A 20714-nucleotide genomic window follows, 5' to 3' on the forward strand; every position below is an offset into this window, starting at 1 on the left:
ACAATGATCATGCAGAAGTATAGAAAAGATGTTCTTATATTAAAAAATAAACAGTATTTCTTAGTGAGATAAGAAATATTAGGATTCTAGTCAACTAGATCAAGAAGGTCATGGAGAGAGTGAATGTCCATTTTAGATTTTCCCTTGCCATTTTGTATAAATTTATTTAGGCTGTAATTCTCTCATTAGCCTGTAAAGGAAGTAGCATTCTCATTTTAGAACTGGGAAGATTAGAGTATTTATGTAAATGTTGAAGTTATTGTTGTAATTGTAGGGCTAGGTTTTGATCTAAACCTTCTACTTTGATCTCCTGCTGCTTCCCCTTTGCTTGTCAGACTTAAGTTCCCACAGTCCTTTCTGTGCCTTGAATAAGACAAACTGTTTCCTACTTGGAACCTTTGTTGTTGCTCCAGCCTGTTCTCTAATACCTGGGAAGCCCTTATGCTAGAGCCACTTGTGGATGATTCCTCTCATCTCAGGTCTTGGCTCAAATGTCTTCTTATAGTATAGTTTTGAAAGGCACCCTGTCTACCTTAGCTACTCCACCAAGTTCTCTCTGCTTTTACACAGCATCCTGTTTGTATCCTTCATACCACTAATCAATCTTACATTATCTTGTTTATTTGTTGGCATATTTATTGTCTACTTTTCCTTAGTAAGGTCTAAGGTCCAGATATGAGTTCTTGATAACTGTGTGTATCTTTAGCACCTAAAACAGTGATTGGAACATTGTGAGTACTCGGTATGCATTTATTGAGATGAAGAAAGAGATAAAGGATGAGGAAGAGCTAAAGGGAGAGAGAATAAGAGTGAGTAATGAGAATCTAGGTACAAGTTTCCAACTTATTTCTCACTGGATGATTGACTCCTATTGGAATAAGTTATGTAATTACAACCTGTTCTTTTTGAATTTCCTTATTTAGGAATCCAATATGCCATACTCCTTTTAACTCAAATCTGCAAGACTCCAAAATTAAAGTCTGAGTAATTAGAGTAAAAACCATGGGTTGCACAATTAATAATGCTAAATATTCACCTTGAAATAATTGCAGGTAGTCACTAGGAACCCATAAATTGGGGAATGAAACAATAAATTTCATAAAATACTTTTCCAGATACAGATAGAATTGTAGAACATCTGTCTGTAGGCTTACATGCCAGAAAGTAATCAACCAGGACACAAGAGGTGATAGCATTATGTTGTTTGATGACTTCCCTGAGGAGAAAGTCTGCTGTGTGTGTGTGTGTGTGTATGTGTATGTGTGTGTACACACGTGTAAAAAATATATATATATATGCATGTATATATGTATTTACACATATACAATAAATTTCATCATAAAAGGAATATTAGAATTATAACCTTGCTTCTACAAACCTTACCAGTGTGATAAGTATTGAGGAAAATCTACTGAGGATAAAGAATAAGATGTGATTATCTATTTCTCTTTAATTAGTCATCTTCAGTATCAATCTTTTAATTAAAATACTTCAGGAGAAGAGGTATTCTCTTTCACTGGTACCTCATATCACCTAGGACCTTGTACATTGGAGAACTATTTTATGGTTCATTTTCTATGAGGGCTCTGAGACTTTCCTTGGAGATCTTACAGTACTCTGAAAATACTGGTACCTGCAGTCCTCAATGGACATTTTTATTTTGCTATGACATTCAGTAGTCAATTGCAGAGTCTTGAAATGATAGTGAAGCTCGGAATTTAAAATACATATATTAATGTGTGGTTAATACACTATAAAATATGATTAAAAGTATCAATTTAAGATATAACATATAAGACTAACTAATATATAAGTCTAAGATTATGATATAAGTCTAATGTTGGTCTATGTATTTTTTCTAGTCCTAAAGAATATTCTCACATATAATAAAGAATTTCCATTTGATGTTCAGCCTGTCCCATTAAGGTAAATAAATAAGCATCCATATTTTATCTTCTGATTTTATTATCTATTTTATGCCTGTTTTTCAAATATTTCTGTATTTTTTCCCTATCAAATTTGGTATTGGTGATATGGCTGATACCATTGGTAGCAATGAGATGATTGACATTGACATTTATATCAACATTAACCTAATAATCAGCATCTTATCTGGGAAGTTAGTGGCTATGAGGGTTAGCTGGTGTATTAAGTGGAGTAGCTCACTAATTTTTCTGTCCTTTTTTATATAGGAGAATTTCAGCCCCTGGTGAGGAAGAGCATTTGGAATTTGAAGAAGATGAAGAAGAAGGTGGTGCTGGAGCAGGGTCTCCTGATTCTTTTCCTGCTAGAGTGCCTGGTGGGTACAAAAAAATGTACATTATATAATTCAAGGTCAGGTGTTTGGAACTTACTTTTGTACTTGTTAGTGGTGGGTAAAACATCTCCAGGTTTTCCAATCTTAAGCAAATTATCATGGCCATTCTGATAGCAGTAGCTAATGGTTTATTGTGAAAGTATCTTACTATTTTTGTCAGGGATCCTCAAAACATCCCGTGTTTAGTGATTGGCTAGGAAGACCCACAGGACTCAGCATATAGCTGTACTCACAGTTGTATTCTGAGTCATTACAACAAGAAAACACAAGAACAAAATCAGCAAAGGGTAAAAGCACACAGGCAAATTCCAGAGGAAACCAAACTTCTAAGAGTCCTCTCCCAGCAGAGTCAAATATGTACTTGATTCTCTCAACATTATTTCACACCTGTAAAATGAAAAATATTGTCTATTGGGGAAACACTGTAGAGATTCAGTGCACAAGACACTTATTGGGGTTAGCATGAACCAAAACTACAGACTCCAGGAAGAAAGCAAGTGTTCAGCACAAACCATATTGTTTGCATGGACGGTTTAGGCACAGTGATCTTCTTAACAGGGCATGATGGGAATCCTGCTGAATTCCAGGTTCCCAGATGCTAGCCATGGACCAACATTGTAAGTAGGCTTTCTAGAGTAACTGTTTGCTATGTTAATTCTTTTCTTTATATATCTAGCTGTTCTTTAAATAATCATATATGATTGTGAAACCTGGACCTGGAGGAACAGATATTATACAGTTGCCCTTAACAGGGAAATAAAGAATACATAGCAAGTTCTTTTTATTTGTGGAAGATCTTGACAAGGTTGTAAAATACCCTAGTCAAGCACCCTGAGTGAATTTTTTGCCTCTTCCACTTCTATAATTTCTTCTGTTCTTATACAGTGCACAGTTTTTACTTCTGATGAACTAGTTCACTTTTTGGAAGTGTGGAAATAACACTGTACTATTGTGATGCATTTTTTATGCTTTATGGTAGAATTAAATATAATATACATATCATCCAGAAAACTTCATAATTAAAGTCATATTCCAGTAATTTAAATACTCTTTGGTAGAAGACGTTTGAAATATAAACAGTATAGGCTTAGACAAACAAGATACCTGCGCTTTTAAGTCTAACATCTGCCAATCAGTAGTTAAGTGACTGTACTTTTTTCTTTATAAAAGGAGATGTTGACAATGCCTAATTCATAGGGTTACAATGAAAATTAAGGCACCACATACAAAGCATTTGGCATGATACTTTTCATTTGCTGGGGTAGTGGTGGCTACTGTATTTTCATTATCACTTCTAAATGGTGCTAACAGTCCTACACCATAGGGTTATTGGAAAAATTACAGTCACTATAAAATGTTATTGTTAGTGTTTCTTTGATACAAGGTAATTATTTCCAATCTGCTTGTCCTTATGAAGAAAGAGCTATATTTTACTTGTCATATTTGTAGGAAATTTCAAAATTGCTGAGATGATGAGGTAAATAAATTTGCTAAAATTTTTCTGTATTTTTTATTTCCTTTTCAAACCACATGCTGTACTTGAAATAGATTCCAGTTCTATAAGTTTCTGGTTTGATTATTTGTTCACTAGCTATACTTCTGTAGCAAACAAGATCCTTGAAGCAGATGATGTAAGTCATGAAATGGACAGATTAAGGACTTTATGGGTTTCAGGTTGCTGAGTTGAAAAGAAACTCTGTAAATTAAGTCTATTTGCTATGAAAGATTAAGCCCAAAGTAATTAGATTTTTGTATTCTGATATAGCATTTTGGTATTTTATTTCAGAGATACAGAAAGCTCACTAAACCTTTCTATTCCCTGAATTATTTTCCTCAAAGTAAGAAAGAGTACATATAGTTCAATTGGCTATATTTGATTTTCGATCATATTTTCCAAGGCCTGTGTCATTATAAAATTAAAAATGTCATTGAAGGACAATTTGACCTTTAACTTAATTGTAGAATGGGGAAAATTGTTATACTGTGGACATCGAAGATTTCATTCATGATAAGGCTGTTGTGTCTATATTATCATGGCAGGGTGCTCCTAAGAATTATAACATTTTTATTATCTTTATTTTATGTAATTTATATAATTGTAAGTTTGTTGTATTTTTTTTTTTTTGGTACTGAGGATTTAACACAGGGGTACTTTACCAGTGAGCCACATCCTCAGCCCTTTTTATTTTTCATTTTGAGACAGGATTTCACTTAGTTGCTGAGGGCCTCACTGAGTTGCTGAGATTAGTCTTAAACTTTGGATCCTCCTGCCTCAGCCTCCCAAGTCACATGGATTACAGGCTTGTGCCATAGCATCTAGCTTATTATGATCTTTTGAAAAAATATTGATTAAGGTGTCCCTTACATATATAAAAGGCATCTTTTTTTAGTGTGCAGCTTTATGAGTTTTGACAAACACACATGCTAAACACTACTACTGTTAAGCTAATGAGATGAAGTATAATATATGACTGTGGTATGACCAAGAGTAGTTTATTCCCATTTAAAATTAAAAATGAATTTTTATCCAACCTTTCTTGAAAAGAATAAAAAATTGTTAAACCTTTCTTTGACATTAATATCATTTTCAAAGCCTTCAATTCTCATAAGACAAACAGTAACTTTTGTGTACTGCTTTAAACACTAACTGGCTTAAGTACAAATAGAAGTTTAATTTTCTTAAGGTAATCTCAGTAGATTTCATTTAAATAGAGGATATAAATTTATAACCTATTATTTATTACCTGAAAACTTATTTATCATGTTGAATATTAAAGCTTCTAAATGATAAACCAAAGTAATACAAATAAAAAAATAGCTGATCAGGATTATATGCTTATAATCCTAGCTACTTAAGAAATTGAGGCAGGAGGATTGCAAATATGAGGCCAGTGGGGGCAACTTAGAGAGACTTTGTCTCAAAATAGAAAGAACTAGGGATGTAGCTCAGTGGTAGGGTGCTTGCCTCACCTGTGTGAAGCCCTACATTTGTTTCCTAGTACCACATGCACAAATAGCCATGACACAATTTTAGACAAAATTTAAAAAAACATTTCTGAGTGACCTAAACATAAGCCTAGCAATCTCAAAATTATTCTAGATTTGTATTGGTTATTCATCTTTTATATAGTCTTAGATATGTACAAAAACTGTTTTTTGAAACTCAAAATGAAGAGTGAATCTTACTTCTTTAATATCAAGCCTGTACTTGTTTCTTTCCTGCATAAATATTCAATTCTGAGTTGAACTTGAGAGTTAAGCAAATATGGATTTCATTTTCAGCTAAAGTGCAGTGTTTTTCTTACTCATGCATATAGGAAGTTGAAAACTGCAACAAAATATTCATTGCTGTTCCATGAATATTAGGGCATCCTTATTTCACAGAATTTCAGAATATATTTAGGGTTAAGCAGTAAATACCACCAAAGTGTGCAGTTAAACTCTGGCTCTCTGTGCACTTCCTTTCTCTCAAAGTCTCAAATTCTCAGACTGAGCCGAACAGTCACAGCCAGAGTCCCTCATCCAGTCATGTACTTATATTGAAAGGAAAGGAAAATACCATTCAATGTTATCTGGAAGTTCTCCTAGCTATTTTTCAATAGTTTTAAGGCTTGTTAATATTCTATTACTCTCAAGCAGTTTTGGAAACATTTTAAGATTTCTTTTTTATAATTTCTCTTGTTTGTTTGTAGTACTGGGGATTGAAGTCTGGGGTGCTCTACCACATAGCTACATCCCCAGCTCTTTGACTTATTTTTTTTTTTATTTTGAAACAGGGTTTTGCTAAGTTGCCCAGGCTGGCCTCTCCTGCCTTAACTTGCCAAGTTCCTGGGATTACAGGCATGCACTACTAAGTCTGGCTAAGTTTTTTTTTAATCCATGAATCTTGTCACTTGAAGTCAAAAGGTTTTCTCCAGAGCTTTGCAGAAATTGATTTATAGGAAATGTCTATTGAGTATGCTCTTCATCAAGGCTCTAAGCAACATCTGGCCTGCTTTGTCTTGAAAGTCCTCTGGCCACTCAAATTTTTAACCCAACACCTGTAGTAACTCTTCCTTGCATGCTAAATGGCATCTGTGTATGAAGCATATACCCACTGATTCATCTTAGGTTTTCTGAGAGTATTTATTATTTTTTTCCAGATATGATGGTTACACTTAAGAATTCAGCCATTATCCAAATCACATATTTCTGAACACAGAAATATACATATTTCTAGTACCAATCAATAAAGAAAATAAAAACAAGAATATATTCATATAACTTATATACAAACAACTTTAATCAGGTATAATTTTTCACAGACCTAGAAATATTATTATTTGAATGCTAAAGACCCCTAAGATTTTTATCAAACTTTTAATATAATTTCAAAGTGAACAAACTTCTTATGATTTTACTCTTTATCTTGAAAGGTTGGACCAGTTTCTCAACTACTAATCAGTTACCAACCAAAAGAAATTGTGCATGTGTTTTCATATTTTCACACAATTTGTATGTGTGTACAAATTGCAGATGTGCAGTACAAATTGCAAAATTTTTCTCTTGCTAGATTTTTAAGACCCATTTCATGTTTTGTGCCATTTACAAAATGTTATGACCAAATAATGATTTGATAATACCATTATTTTAAATTATGTTAAAATTATCCCAAAATAATAGAAAATATTATTTTATATATATCATTTTTATTGGATTCTAAAATTACAAAGAAATGTGCACTTAAAAAATGTGTGTGACAGACTTTGAATTGGTAGTATCAAACATCTGAATTTAATTACAAGTATGATAAATCTAAAACAAAGAAGACATAAATATATAATCACACACATATGATAATGCTTAGTTTACATTTTAGATATCAGGTTCATCTCTGTCCTAAAAGTATGGACAACAAATTTTGTACTCCTTATTCATGACATTTAATTTACCAAGCACCAAGGCAAAATGAAGACTGACTCACCTCTTATTGAAGTAAATGCCTGTGACAAACATTTGTACAATATCATGTAAAAAGCAAATTCAAATCAGTGTTTTAAAAAATATAATCTTTGGTAATTTTCCTCTTTTAATGTTCTGACCTAGACAATGATGTACTATTTTGGAACAAAGACTGTCATGCCATTTCCAATTTTGGACTAGAAATTGTCCTTATAGTATGATATGAGATATAAACAATAGAAATTTTTAAAAAGCAAAAATAAAAAAGTTGAAAGAAAAGAATGACTTCCTCTTCTGCATGTGAGGACAGGGTCTTAAGGATCCCATTGACCTTCATATCCATGTCACTCCAGACTCATCCTCAGGCTGGTGGTCCTTTCATTGTCTGATTCTCCATGATCTCTATGGCCATCCTACTTGATACTTAGACCTTCATTTTTCTCAGCATCCTCTTGGAACAAAGAAGTTATGGGCTGGGGGTGGGGGGCTTCAGATGTTCTCCCATTGTTTTTCTGTACCTGTTGCAGGTAGAGTGGTGCTTCATTGCTTGGTCTGTGTCAGTGCTGTGGGGTGCCCAGCAGAGGCAGAGGCCTTACTTGCACAATTCCCTTTCCTCTCCACAGTGGCAGTGGCTAGGTCAGACGCTTTTATGCTAACATTCTTGGCTAGGTCAGACGCTTTTACACAGTTTTTAAACATTCTTGAGGGAACTTGTCTATGTTTAACAAACAGCCATTTGGGGGATCCATAGCTACCTTCACAAATTGTTTTCCACAGATGAAGCACAATGAAATAGAACAACTTGAGTTTTTACCCAAGTACCACCTGTTAATAAACAGTTTCCATCAACAAGATGGACTTTTTGGTATCCCCTATTACAGTAGTGTGGTAAAATGGTTCCAAACCTTCTAATTCATTGTCATTACTTTATCAGAGTTGTCTTTAGGTTTAGGCTTAGAATCTTCCTCTCGCAGAAAATCACACTGAATTGAGTAATTCCTTCCAACTCTTTTTGACACCAGTGAGAGCATGCTTGCTCTGGTTGGTGCATAAGAGGTGGTTGGGGGCAGATAAGTCAGAAAAATACATGCTTTCTGTGTTCAGTACAACTTGGGGCTCACCAGCTACCAATGGCTTCCTTTGTCTTGCAGTAAAAACTGAAAGTGGAATTAACCAAATGAACACAGTCCTGCTGCTCACTGCTATATGAGTGTTAAAGACCTATCATATTGCTATCTGGGCTGCTCAGTCTCTGTCCATTCCTGTGAATGTGCATTGCCCAGTGTACAAAGTTCAAATCTTACTCTTTTTTAATCACTCCCTTACTTGGAGTTCTTAGTGACAGCTCAATAACATCCATGGGATGTTATTGAAAACTTGGTTTGGACAGCTGTAGCCATTTAGAGTTTTCCATATTTAAAAGTATGAGGCATAAATAGTGGCCTCACAAAAATGTCTATATTCTAATCCTGGGAACCTGTGACTGTTATGTTTACATGGCAAAAGGAACTTTGCAGAAGCTTGAGATGGGGAGGTTCTCCTGCAGTTCTTTTTAAGGCTTTAGGGACAATTAAAATAAAGATGTTAAAATGAGACATGATGGTTAAAAGCATGGACTCTGTAGCCAAACTTCTGTGTGATTATGGATAATTTGTTTTTCTATGCCTCACTTTTCACCTCTGAAAAATAGAACTAAACTATTGTTGTGAGGATTAGATGAGAGGATTAGGATAGTATGTGGCACATCACAAATACTCACAAGTGTTAGCTATTTCTTATTTACATAGCAATTCCATGTGGAAGAACATTTCTTCTGATCTTTGCTCTAGATCTGAGAGCAGATGATCTAGCTGGAATAGCACAGTTTACACTGGATTGTGTGTAGTGATTTCTTTCTTATCCTTGTTAGTCTTCGAATTTTATGAATGTAGTTGACTTGTTCTCATATTACACTATGTAATTGGATATGTTAATTCTTCACTTAGAAATCTTCCTTTTAATGCATTGGCTCAATTTACAACTATCATGGTTTTATCTTTGATGCAAAAACATGCATATAGATGGTATGGTATTATTTTAGCATTTGATCTTCTTTTATGTTTATTATTTCTTCACTCATTGATATAGATTCTCTAGCCATTTGTTTACTAGAGCATGATAACCTCTAGAACTGGAAATTCAGTCATTCATTCAATAAAATATTTCTTCAACAAAGATCTGTTTATTCCTTGTGCATACTACAAAAGGAACAGTTCCCACACCTTTCAGGATGCTTATTGTGTAGTCAGCAAGACAGAGCCAAAAGCACATGATTATGATTAGAGATGTGCACCAATGTCATAGGTTGGCAAAAAAGAAGGGCTGAGGGAGTTCAATAAATCTAGCCAGATTTAGGACTCACTGAGTATGTAGGAGTTGACCATGCAGAGAGAGAGAGCACATCATAGACCATTCTGAAACACCTTAAATAGGCACCTTTCTATGTAATCTATGATCTTAATTACACTCAGCTTCCTTCATCATGGAACACAATGTTTGACATTCTACCTTGAATTAAACAAGAAATTCAGACTTGAAATCACTGCCTCCATATTAAATTATTCGAAGCATAATGATTACATTAAACCTTACTGTGTAGTCTCAGGCAAAAAGATTGTTGGTAAGGAATGTAGCATCAGCCCTACCATTTCAACTGAAAGACCTAGATGATGACAGGTTATAAAATTGACTCACCCCAAAGTAACAACAAGTTTAATATCAACTTGGAAAAAAATAATCTTAACATCAAAAAGACTTTGAAAGTTGTAAAGCAATCATCTTTTGAATGTCAAAAAAGGTAGTAAAGAGGTAATACATAAAAGAAGTAACATTCTTGGGGGTTTTGGGGGGTGGGGTGGGGTGGGTTCTTTTTTTGTCTTTTTTAGAACTGGGGTTTGAATCCAGTATTTTGCAAATGCAAGGCAGACACTTTGCCACTGAGCTACATCCCAACCCAACATTCTTAATATATAAAGAAAAATTTTAATTGTAATAACCAAAGCAGAATACATGAGAGGAACAGACAATATGAGCGAGCGCACGAGCGTGCACACACACACACACACACACACACACACACACATTTAAAAAACATCCGTTAAACATAAAAAGATACTCAACTTTATTTTTAATAAAAAACAGAAATTAAAGCTACTGTTGGTGAGTCTTAGGGGAAATAGGTACTTATTAATCACTGGTGGGAACAGAAAAATGGTGAGGTTCCTTTGGAGGGGAATTGAGCATTCTCTAACAACATATAAGTACATATTTTTTCCTTAGCAATCCCATTCCTGAGAATTTACTCTGAAGATGCACCCCCAAAATACAGGAAAAAGAGGAGGAAACATTTGCATATACACAAGATTCTCTGTTTAGGTGTTTTTTATAATGATAAAAAGTTAGAAATAAAGTAACTGCCATATGAAGATTGACTGAATAAACATAGGATGCTGTAGAAAATAATTCAGAAAATCTCCATGAACTAATGAGTGATTTTTCAAATTATTGTTAGCAGAATTTATCAAGGTAGTTCACATTAGCAGATTAAGGGGAAAGATTTCATAAAGTTGTCAACAATGCAGAAAAAGTTTTCAGTTAAGTTTGAAATACAGCCTTGATTTTAAACAATTCTTGTCAAAGAACAGAAAAACATCCTTAACCTGATAAAACATGGCTACATGACATTTACAGCCCAAAATCGTTTAATCATGAATTTGAACAAAACAAGAGTGTCTATTACTTCTTTTCATCAGCATTGTTTTGGAAGCTCTAGCTACTGCACTAGGACAAGAAAATGAAATATAAAAGGGGGGATGTTCTTTATTTGCACATTTATGAATATATAGAGAATATATGCAAAAAAACTATTCATAACTCATTAATAAGATAATGTGGTTCCTGGATAGAAAATCTGTACAGACAAATCAATTTTATCTCAAACAAGTAATAGTTGCTTAGAAAATGAACTATTATAATATTTATAGTAGTATTAAATAATATCAAGGACCTTATTATAAATTCAACAAAAGAAATATAAGAATTTTATGTAGAAAATAAACCTTTATTGAAAGAAATAAAAGAATATCAAAAAGAAAATGGAAACTGGAGCAATCTTGAAATTAGGGAAAAAGATGGAAGAGTGACTTAATAATTGTTATGGATGGTGAGATGTTGAATTGTACATTCTCTTTTACTTTTTTCATTTCTCTCAATTGAATTGTTTATGAGAATGCATTTTAGAAAAACAGTGAAGTCATTATTCTTTTTTTCATTTGTTCATTAGATTCATTTGGACTAATTATAAATGCATGGGATATAATTTGCTTCAATTCAGTCCCTTCACCCTCCCCATGCTCCCTCCCACTGTTCCCTTTCATCTACTTTACTGATCTATTTATTTACATTTTTTAAAATTAGTATGTTATAGATGTTCAAAATGATGAGTTTCATTGTAGTATATTCACATATGTGCATTGAAAAGTTAATTTGGTTTCATTCCACAGTTTTTCCCTACCCACTCCCCATTCCCTTTTTTTTCTTTTATTGATTTTATTTTTTTTTAAATACACGACAATGGAGTGTATTACAATTCTTATTACACATATAGAGCACATTTTTTTATCTTTGTATAAAGTATGTTCATGCCAATTCACGTTATACATATACTTTTTTTTTTGCATTACAATTCTTATTACACATATATACCACAATTTTTCATATCTCTGTTTGTATATAAAGTAGGTTGACATCCAATATGTGTCTTCAGACATGTACTTTGGATAATGATGTCCATCACATTCATTCCACATTCATTAGGAGGCTAATCCCCTGCCTCCTCCCTTTCCCTCACTCCCCTCTTCCCTATCTAAAATCCATCTATTCATCCCATTTTCCTCTTCCCTACCCTATTATGAGTCAGCCTCCTTATATCAGAGAAAACATTTGGCATTTGTTTTTTGGGGATTGACTAACTTCACTTAGCGTTATCTTCTCCAATGCCATCCATTTACCTGCAAATGCCATAATTTTATTCTCTTTAAAAAACGTTCATAGTGTATATATGCCACATTTTTAAAAATCCATTCATCCACTGAAGGGCATGTAGGTTGGCTCCACAGTTTAGCTATTGTGAATTGTGCTGCTATAAACATTGATGTGGCTGTGTCCCTGTAGTATGTTGTTTTTAAGTCCTTTGGGTATAGTCCAAGGAGAGGAATAGCTTGGTCAAATGGTGGTTCCATTCCCAGATTTCCAAGGAATCTCCATACTGCTTTCCAGATTGGCTGCACCAATTTGCAGTCCCACCAGCAATGTATGAGTGTACCTTTTTCCCCACATCCTCTCCAATACTTATTGTTGTTTGTCTTCATAATAGCTGCCATTCTGACTGGAGTTGTATCTTAGTTTTGATTTGCATTTCTCTGATTGCTAGAGATGTTGAAATTTTTTTCATATATTTGTTGATTGATTGTATATCCTCTTCTGAGAAGTGTTTGTTCAAGTCCTTGGCCCATTTTTTGATTGGGTTACTTGTTTTTTCAGTGCTTAGCTTTTTGAGTTCTTTATATACCCTAGAGATTAGTGCTCTATCTGATGTGTGAGGGGTAAAAATTTTCTCCCAGATGTAGGCTCTCTGTTCACCTCACGGATTATTTTCTTTTGCTGAGAAAAAAAACTTTTTAGTTTGAATCCATCCCATTTATTGATTCCTGGTTTTAATTCTTGTGCCATAGGAGTCTTATTAAGGAAGTTGGGGCCTAACCCACATGATGAAGATTAGGGCCTACTTTTTTCTTCTGTTAGACGAAGAGTCTCTGGCTTAATTTTTAGGTCCTTGATCCATTTTGAGTTAAGTTTTGTGCATGGTGAGATTTATGAGTTTAATTCCATTTTGTTGCATATGGATTTCCAGTTTTCCCAGCACCATTTGTTGAAAATGCTATCTTTTCTCCAGTGCATGTTTTTGGCACCTTAGTCTAAAATAAGATGATTGTAATTTTGTGGGTTAGTCTCTGTGTCCTCTATTCTGTACCATTGGTCTACCAGTCTGTTTTAGTGCCAAAACCAAGCTGTTTTTGTTACTATTGCTCTGTAGTATAGTTTAGGGTCTCATATAGCGATACTCCCTGCTTCACTCTTCCTGCTAAGGATTTCTTTAGCTATTCTTGGTCTCTTATTTATCCAGATGAATTTCATGATTGCCTTTTCTATTTCTATGAGGAATGCCATTGAGATTTTGATTGGAATTGCATTAAATCTATATAGTGCTTTTGGTAGTTTGGTCATTTTGATAATATTAATTCTGCCTATCCAAGAGCAAGGTAGATCTTTCCAGAAATAGTAAATGAATTCAGCAAAGGAGCAGGATATAAATCAACACCCATAAATCAAAGGCATTTCTGTATATCAGTGACAAAGCCTCTGAGAAGGAAATGAGGAAAACTACTCCATTCACAATAACCTCAAAAAAATGATACTTGAGAATCAATTAAAGAAGTCAAAGATCTATACAATAAAAACTACAGAACCCTAAAGAGAGAAATCAAAGAAGATCTTAAAAGATGGAAAGATCTACACATTCCCTTCTTAAAAGGAGAAAGGGAGGAGGAGGGAGGGAGAGGGGGAAGTTGGGCAGGGTCAGATCAGAATATGATAACCCAAAGGGTGGGGTTTGGCCTGCTGAGAACTTCTAACTGAAGGAGATTGGAATCTCAAAAGCAAGCTCAGCAGCAAAGCCTTTGCTCTCCTCCTGCCCTCCTGTCCGTTCACCCTTCTCTCCCAAAGCCAGTCATAAAACCTAGAAAGTGCTCGCTCTCTCTCTCTCTCTCTCTCTCTCTCTCTCTCTCTCTCTCTCTTTCTCTCTCCCTCTCTCTCTCTCCCTCTCTCTTTCCTTCCTTCCCTGCTATTCCCTTCCTGTCCCCCTACCCTCCCTTCCCCCCTCTCTTAAAAACCCTCATTCCAGACAGGACCTGCCTTAGGTCCAGAAGGAAAGAAGGCTATACAGAGAGGCCAAGAAGAATCTGACCAGACAGGGCTTGCTGGGACCCTGGCAGCCTTTTACCATTAGCTCACACCCCCTTTTCCAGTCATTTCTACATAGCCATCCATTCTTCAGGGAACATAAACATAAAAACAGGAGTTTTCCCTGGATCTCTAGGTCTTTATTTCTGAAGGCTTTTAGGTCAAATAAAATTCTATTAAATAATTGTAATGATTTTTAAAATGTAAAGATATATACTAGTTCATAAATTAGAAGAAGCAGTTTATAAAGATAGACTCTTTCTGAAACTCATCTGAATTTTTATTGCAGCTATAGAATGAAGATACTGTATTAGTGGTAAGAGGATAAACAGTCCGGTAAGACAGAATAGAAAACTCAGAAAGTGATTGCCACATGATTTATGATTGAAGTGGGACTGCAGATCAGTGGTGGAAAATGTCAGTCTTTTTAATGAGTAGTGCTGAGACAATTGAGTATTTATGTGAAATTGAATGAAATTAAAGCCCCTACTATACACCATAGTCAATAATTCTGTGTGACATATGGAATTAAGTGTGAATGGCAAAACAATAAAATGCTTTCAAGATAATACCTTTATGATTTTGGAGTGGGGTAAGTTGTCTTAAATATGACATAAAAAGCACTGATAGTAAAGGAAGATATTAAGAAATTTGATATTACTAGCAGTAAGTATTTATCATAATCAGAAGACACCATGGCAGAGAAAAGTCATTCTTAACATTCAAAACTAATACTTGGTGTTAGAAGTTAGCAATGGTTGCTATCTTTTGGAAGAGTGAATTGGATATGGTGGGGGGAAGGACACTCCCAGGAGGCTGATCATATCTTTCCTAGATCTGATACTAGTTATACAGGTGTATTCACTTTGTGGAAGTTCAGCAAACTGTACTAACAATTTGTACATTTTAAAATGTATATGCTCTACTTCAACAAAAAGTCTTTATAAAGGAAAAGTACTAAGAAGCTATTTGTAAAATATTTGTCCAGCAAAATAATAGAGACCTCCTACAGCTCAATAAGATAGATATCTCAATAAAAAATCGAGCAAAATAATTGAACACACTTCAGAAAAGAGGAAATCATATATTTGATTTATTCTAAAAGGTGCTCAACCTTATTAATCTTCAGAGGAATGCAAATTAAAATGATTGATCTCTTTATACCAAAATTGGCTAACATGAAGAATCTGAGAAAACAGTACCTAGTGAGGATGTGGAGCAATGGGAACACTACTGCACTTGGGCTAGGAATAAAAATTGGCACAACCACCTTGGGAAATGGATTGTCATTACATAGTAGGTATGGAGGTAACATGCCAGGTGACTTAGTGATTCCTCTGTTTCAGAAATGGGTGCTTATGGGAACCAGAAGATGTTCAGAAGAGTATTTATTATAGCCTTGTTAACTATATCCAAACACTTGAAGTAATTCAAATGTCTATCAACACAAGAATGTGTACATAAACTGTAGCATATTTATACAGCCATGTACTACATAATAGAATGAACTTTTCTGCAGAAAAATTCATATATGATATACATACATGTGAATATGTATGTATATAAATATAAATGTATACATATTCACATTTTTCATAAAATTTCAGAGGTGTTTCTTAACTCTCTGAAGTTCATCCCAGATGTCCAGGTACAAGCCCCTCTTCTAAAAGTACCCTCATTTGTCAATCAAAAAAGATGCATAAAAGGTATTATGTATATATTTAATGATATCAGCCTGAGCCCATTTAGGTTTGTTAATGCAACAGTGGAATGCAGCCTCCAGGCCTTCCCATTATTGCATTTGTCTGTATTGTCTTCATATTTGTTTATATTAGAAAGTAATACATTTTTAACAGCACTGTTGAGGTACAATTTGCATTTCATAACATTTCCCTTCTGTAAGTATAAAATTCATCGATTTTTGACACCTCTATAGAGTTTTGCATCTGTCATCACTATACAAGTTCAGAACATTCCCATCACCTCCCAAAATTTTCTCAAGCCACATTTGCCATCAATCAAATGTGTATTTTCAAATGTAGTGTGTTTATTGCTTCATGTATTTCAAATAACTCATCATTAAAAGTAGCATAACACATTGTTGAATAGAAACTTGAAAAACATCAACCAAAATCTTTTGTTAAGTGTATTTTGAGGTTCTGTATACATACTTGATTAAAATCAGCTTATTTGCATCTGTTCTCTATTGCTAGTTTCAAAAAAGGGAACATACTGAACAGTTGATTTCTTCCTTCATATGTCCTTGGTGGGTGAATGTTGTCATGTTGTTCTGGGTGGGTTTTTAGTTTTAAAAATTTTAGTTGGTTTTGGGGAAAATGTTCAGTTATACAAATGGCCATTTTATATGGCAGTCTGTATAGTACTAATTTCTGAGAGAATAACTCATACAAAATAGAATGAAGAATAGAAGTTAGACTATATAGTTAAATTAAAACATAAATATCAAATTGTAAATTATTTTCTTTATTAGGAGTAACTAAAGAGAAGAATGTATTGATCAACTCTGATATTAAATGTCTCAGACTTTAGAACAGTATAACAAGTATTTTAAAAGCTTTTCTTGTCTTTGTTCTACCACTTCATATTAAGATGCTGAGTATAATATAGAAGTACATATGGAATATAAATATTATGTGAGCATATTATACAATTATGTATAATTGGGCTTCCTCAAGTAATCTTTTTAACATACTTTTATTATACATACTATATACTATTATTATAGAAATGATTATTTCTGCTTAAAGGTGATTTATGGTTGGGAAATGCAGATATATTATGTGTAAAATTAAATATTTTTCTAAAAAAGTATAACATCAGATGTTCATGAATTTCGGAAATAAAAATACATAATGCCTAGCTAGTTCCTAAGAGGTAGGCTATATCTTCTGTTTGTCAAAGTATTTACTCTGAATTGTTGGTGGAGCTAACTTTTACTGAGGTTTCTCTGTTGCCAGGTACTTTATTACCAAGGTTGCCATCAGAACCGGGAATGATATTACTCACTATCAGGATTGAGAAAATTGGTCTGAAAGACACTGGACAGTGCATCGATCCCTATATTACAGTTAGTATAAAGGGTAAATAACTGGCAAATTGCATTATGTTTTTTCTCATATGGGACAAAGTTTTTGACAGGGGATGGTCTTGTATATGTGACAACTTACTTTAATGCATTCTATAATGAGGCAAAATCCTAGAAGAGATCATAACAGAACATAGTTCGAAAGACTTACAAAAAATATTTCCTACTTATACACTCACTTTTGCTTTTGAGTTTGTATAGATTTTTGCTCTTCAGATTCCATCTAATGTGCAGACTAAACATACACATTGTCCTTAACAGCAGCTACAGTCTTCAGGATGTAGATTAACAATAGCACCCCTCACCTTCTCCTATCCAGTCTATATTCATTTCTCTCCACAAAGCCCCGTGTCCTATTTTCCCATCTCTCCTGCTTCAGCCCCTTCTTCTTCCTGTGCTACTGAGGTATCTACTTAGGTGAATCCTACAGAGGCAGATGAAAATCAGGGGACAGGGAAGTAGGGTGCATCCATAACATCCATGCCCTGAAAGCAATCCCGTGGGATGATGATGTGATTAAGGAATAAATTATACCATTTTACAGAAATAACTATAGTTAGTACAAACGGCTTATTTTAATCTGTAGTTTTGCACCAAAGGAACAGATCGGTGCTTAAATTAAATGGAGGAACTTTTATCAATTGCAGAAATAAAGTCAGATCCATGGGTTCATTAGTGCTAATTAAAAGAAAAATATGACCACAAAGAAAAACATTTATTTAAAGAACATAATCCACAGCACTAATACTGGTACACTTTTAAATTCCGAGGTTACCAGTTATCAAATATATAGTGTACCGGAAAATATTTACATTGTTTGATAGGCCATTTATAAAACTGCATACTCATTGAGAAAGTATACTAAAAACACAAAAATATTTAATGATGTTGTAAATGTTAAATTACCTTTGCATATGTTATACTGAAATATTTATATGTAAATATTTTTTTAATTATTAAATGTACTAAATTGTTTTTTGAGCTTTTTGAGACACATAAATGAATAACACATAAACACTGAGGAGTTATTAAATGAGTCCATGTTGAATTTGACTAAACTGAGATTTTTAAACCCGGAAAATTAAAACTATATATAACGTGCCATCTGATTGTTGTAAATTCAGGGTATGTTGTAAACAGTATAACCAGAATTTAGATAATATATATGAAAAATTATTCATTAACCAAAGGGTTTTTGTTGGCTGTTCTCATCCATTTTTGGTTCTTAACAGAGAAATTATGATAAGGTTAGGTTTAAAGGCTTTTCTAAATAAGTCATATACTTGATCAAAGTTAGAGATTGGTGGCAGAGCTCCATTGTGGCAAATTATATACTCCAGATTTTTTTTTGGCATAGAAATATATAGTGGGCTATTCCCTAAGGAAAAAAAAAACATGTTTGTTCTTTTTACCACTTCACTATGAAGATCAAGTTTTGTCCACTTGGCCATGTAAAGGCTTCCTACCACTTCACTATGAAGATCAAGTTTTGTCCACTTGGCCATGTAAAGGCTTCCTTGTCCCCTTCATGAGGTCTCCTATCCAGTCTATATTCATTTCTCTCCACATACCCCATGAACTTCAACAACTCTCACATACTTGCTCACACCAAATAAGAATCTCTTAGCCTGAGAATCTCCTCTCAGCTCTTTCCATGCCTCTTTAGGAACTGTAACCTTTGCAGTTTCTATATTTTCCGTCTGTATATGTGAATGCTCATAAGCAGAAACTTAATTGTTTCTCCAGATCTGAATGACATAGATTTAACTCCTGTGCAAGATACTCCTGTGGCTTCAAGAAAAGAAGATACATATGTTCATTTTAATGTGGACATTGAGCTCCAGAAGCATATTGAAAAATTAACCAAAGGTTTGTAATTATCAGTTACTGACTTCTTAAGGACACAGTACTTATCTGGGTTTGTGTTCATAGTATACTTAACACAAGATCTTATGTCACATAGTTATGAATATTGACTTAAAGTCAAATCAAAATTTTTTTTAAAATGAGAATTAGCAGTTGCATTATCTAGTTGTGTAATAATGTGGTTAAATATTATTTGATAGGGAAGTTTTTCTCATAATACAGAGTTAAGGAAGCAAGTTCCCTAATAATTACCTTAAGTCCTTTTAGGAACCTAATGATTACTTTCTAACAGTTAAAGAATTATTTTTTTTCTTTCAATAAGATGCATTGGGTAAAAAGATACTATAACTGGCAGTTAGTTTGTAAGAATATGGAAAGGACAATCTGGGCGTGGTTTCAGGAGGGAGAGAAATGATATAAGGTAGAATTTTTTTTAAAGGAACTCTTAAATTTCTATTCTATCTAATACAGGTGCTTATTGAAACCATTTCTATAGGTACTGCTGATACTTAAGTAACTTCTGTTTTTCTTGTGGTATTTAATATTTTATATTCTTTGGTAGTTTATGATTCTACCTGTGTACATAACTTACATTCTTGCTATACATTTTTGTTGTACTTTGTAGAATTAAATGATATGGAGAAATGTCATTCAGACATGCTAGTACCAGAGCTTGGAGTGACAGCCACAGTGAGTTATCAACAGTTGTGTCATCAGACTGTTTGACACATGTTACTTTGTAAAATCATAGGCTTCTGGTGACACATAAGAAATGTGTGGTCTCTGGCTTATGTTGTTTGTTTTAATTCCTTAGGTGCAGCTATCTTCTTTGAATTCAAACACTACAAGCCTAAAAAAGGTTTACCAGCATCAAGTGTTTTGCTTTCATGGAGATGGATGAGATTAAACCTGGGCCAACTCTAATAGAACTGTAAGTGATATACATATAGGATTCATACTGTTCTAATGGTTACTAGTTCATGTTTCTTCTTAGTCCCTCTTATCGAGAATGTAACATTGGAGTAGATCAATCATCAAAGTATTTTAAACAATGATCTTTCTATTGTGGTTACAGATACAAGAAACCCACTGACTTTAAAAGAAAGAAATTGCAGTTATTGACCAAGAAACCACTTTATCTTCATCTACATCAAACTTTGTACAAGGAATGATTCTGACATGAGTAATGTGGAATTTCTGTGAATTTTACCACTCAGTAGAAACCATCATAGCTCTGTGTAGCATATTCATCCTTCAGGAGGCAGGAAGTAAACCGTATCTATAGGCCAGTGAGTCCATTGCAAAGCTGTACCACAGAACTAAAGTCCAGCACCTCATTGTTATGTCTCCTTTGGATACAGATTTATTGTAGATTTTGAAACTTGTTTTTACTTTTCTATTAATTGTGCAATTAATAGTCTGTTT

At 33.9% G+C, this 20714-nt stretch overlaps 1 pseudogene; it reads left to right on the plus strand.

The window, feature by feature from the left end:
- Positions 1 to 1837: 1837 nt before the first annotated feature.
- On the plus strand, positions 1838 to 20224 carry LOC144374840 (axin interactor, dorsalization-associated protein-like; annotated as a pseudogene).
- The last annotated feature ends 490 nt before the right edge of the window (positions 20225 to 20714 follow it).

Source organism: Ictidomys tridecemlineatus, unplaced genomic scaffold (genome assembly GCF_052094955.1).
Source record: "Ictidomys tridecemlineatus isolate mIctTri1 unplaced genomic scaffold, mIctTri1.hap1 Scaffold_905, whole genome shotgun sequence".
NCBI lineage: Eukaryota > Metazoa > Chordata > Mammalia > Rodentia > Sciuridae > Ictidomys > Ictidomys tridecemlineatus.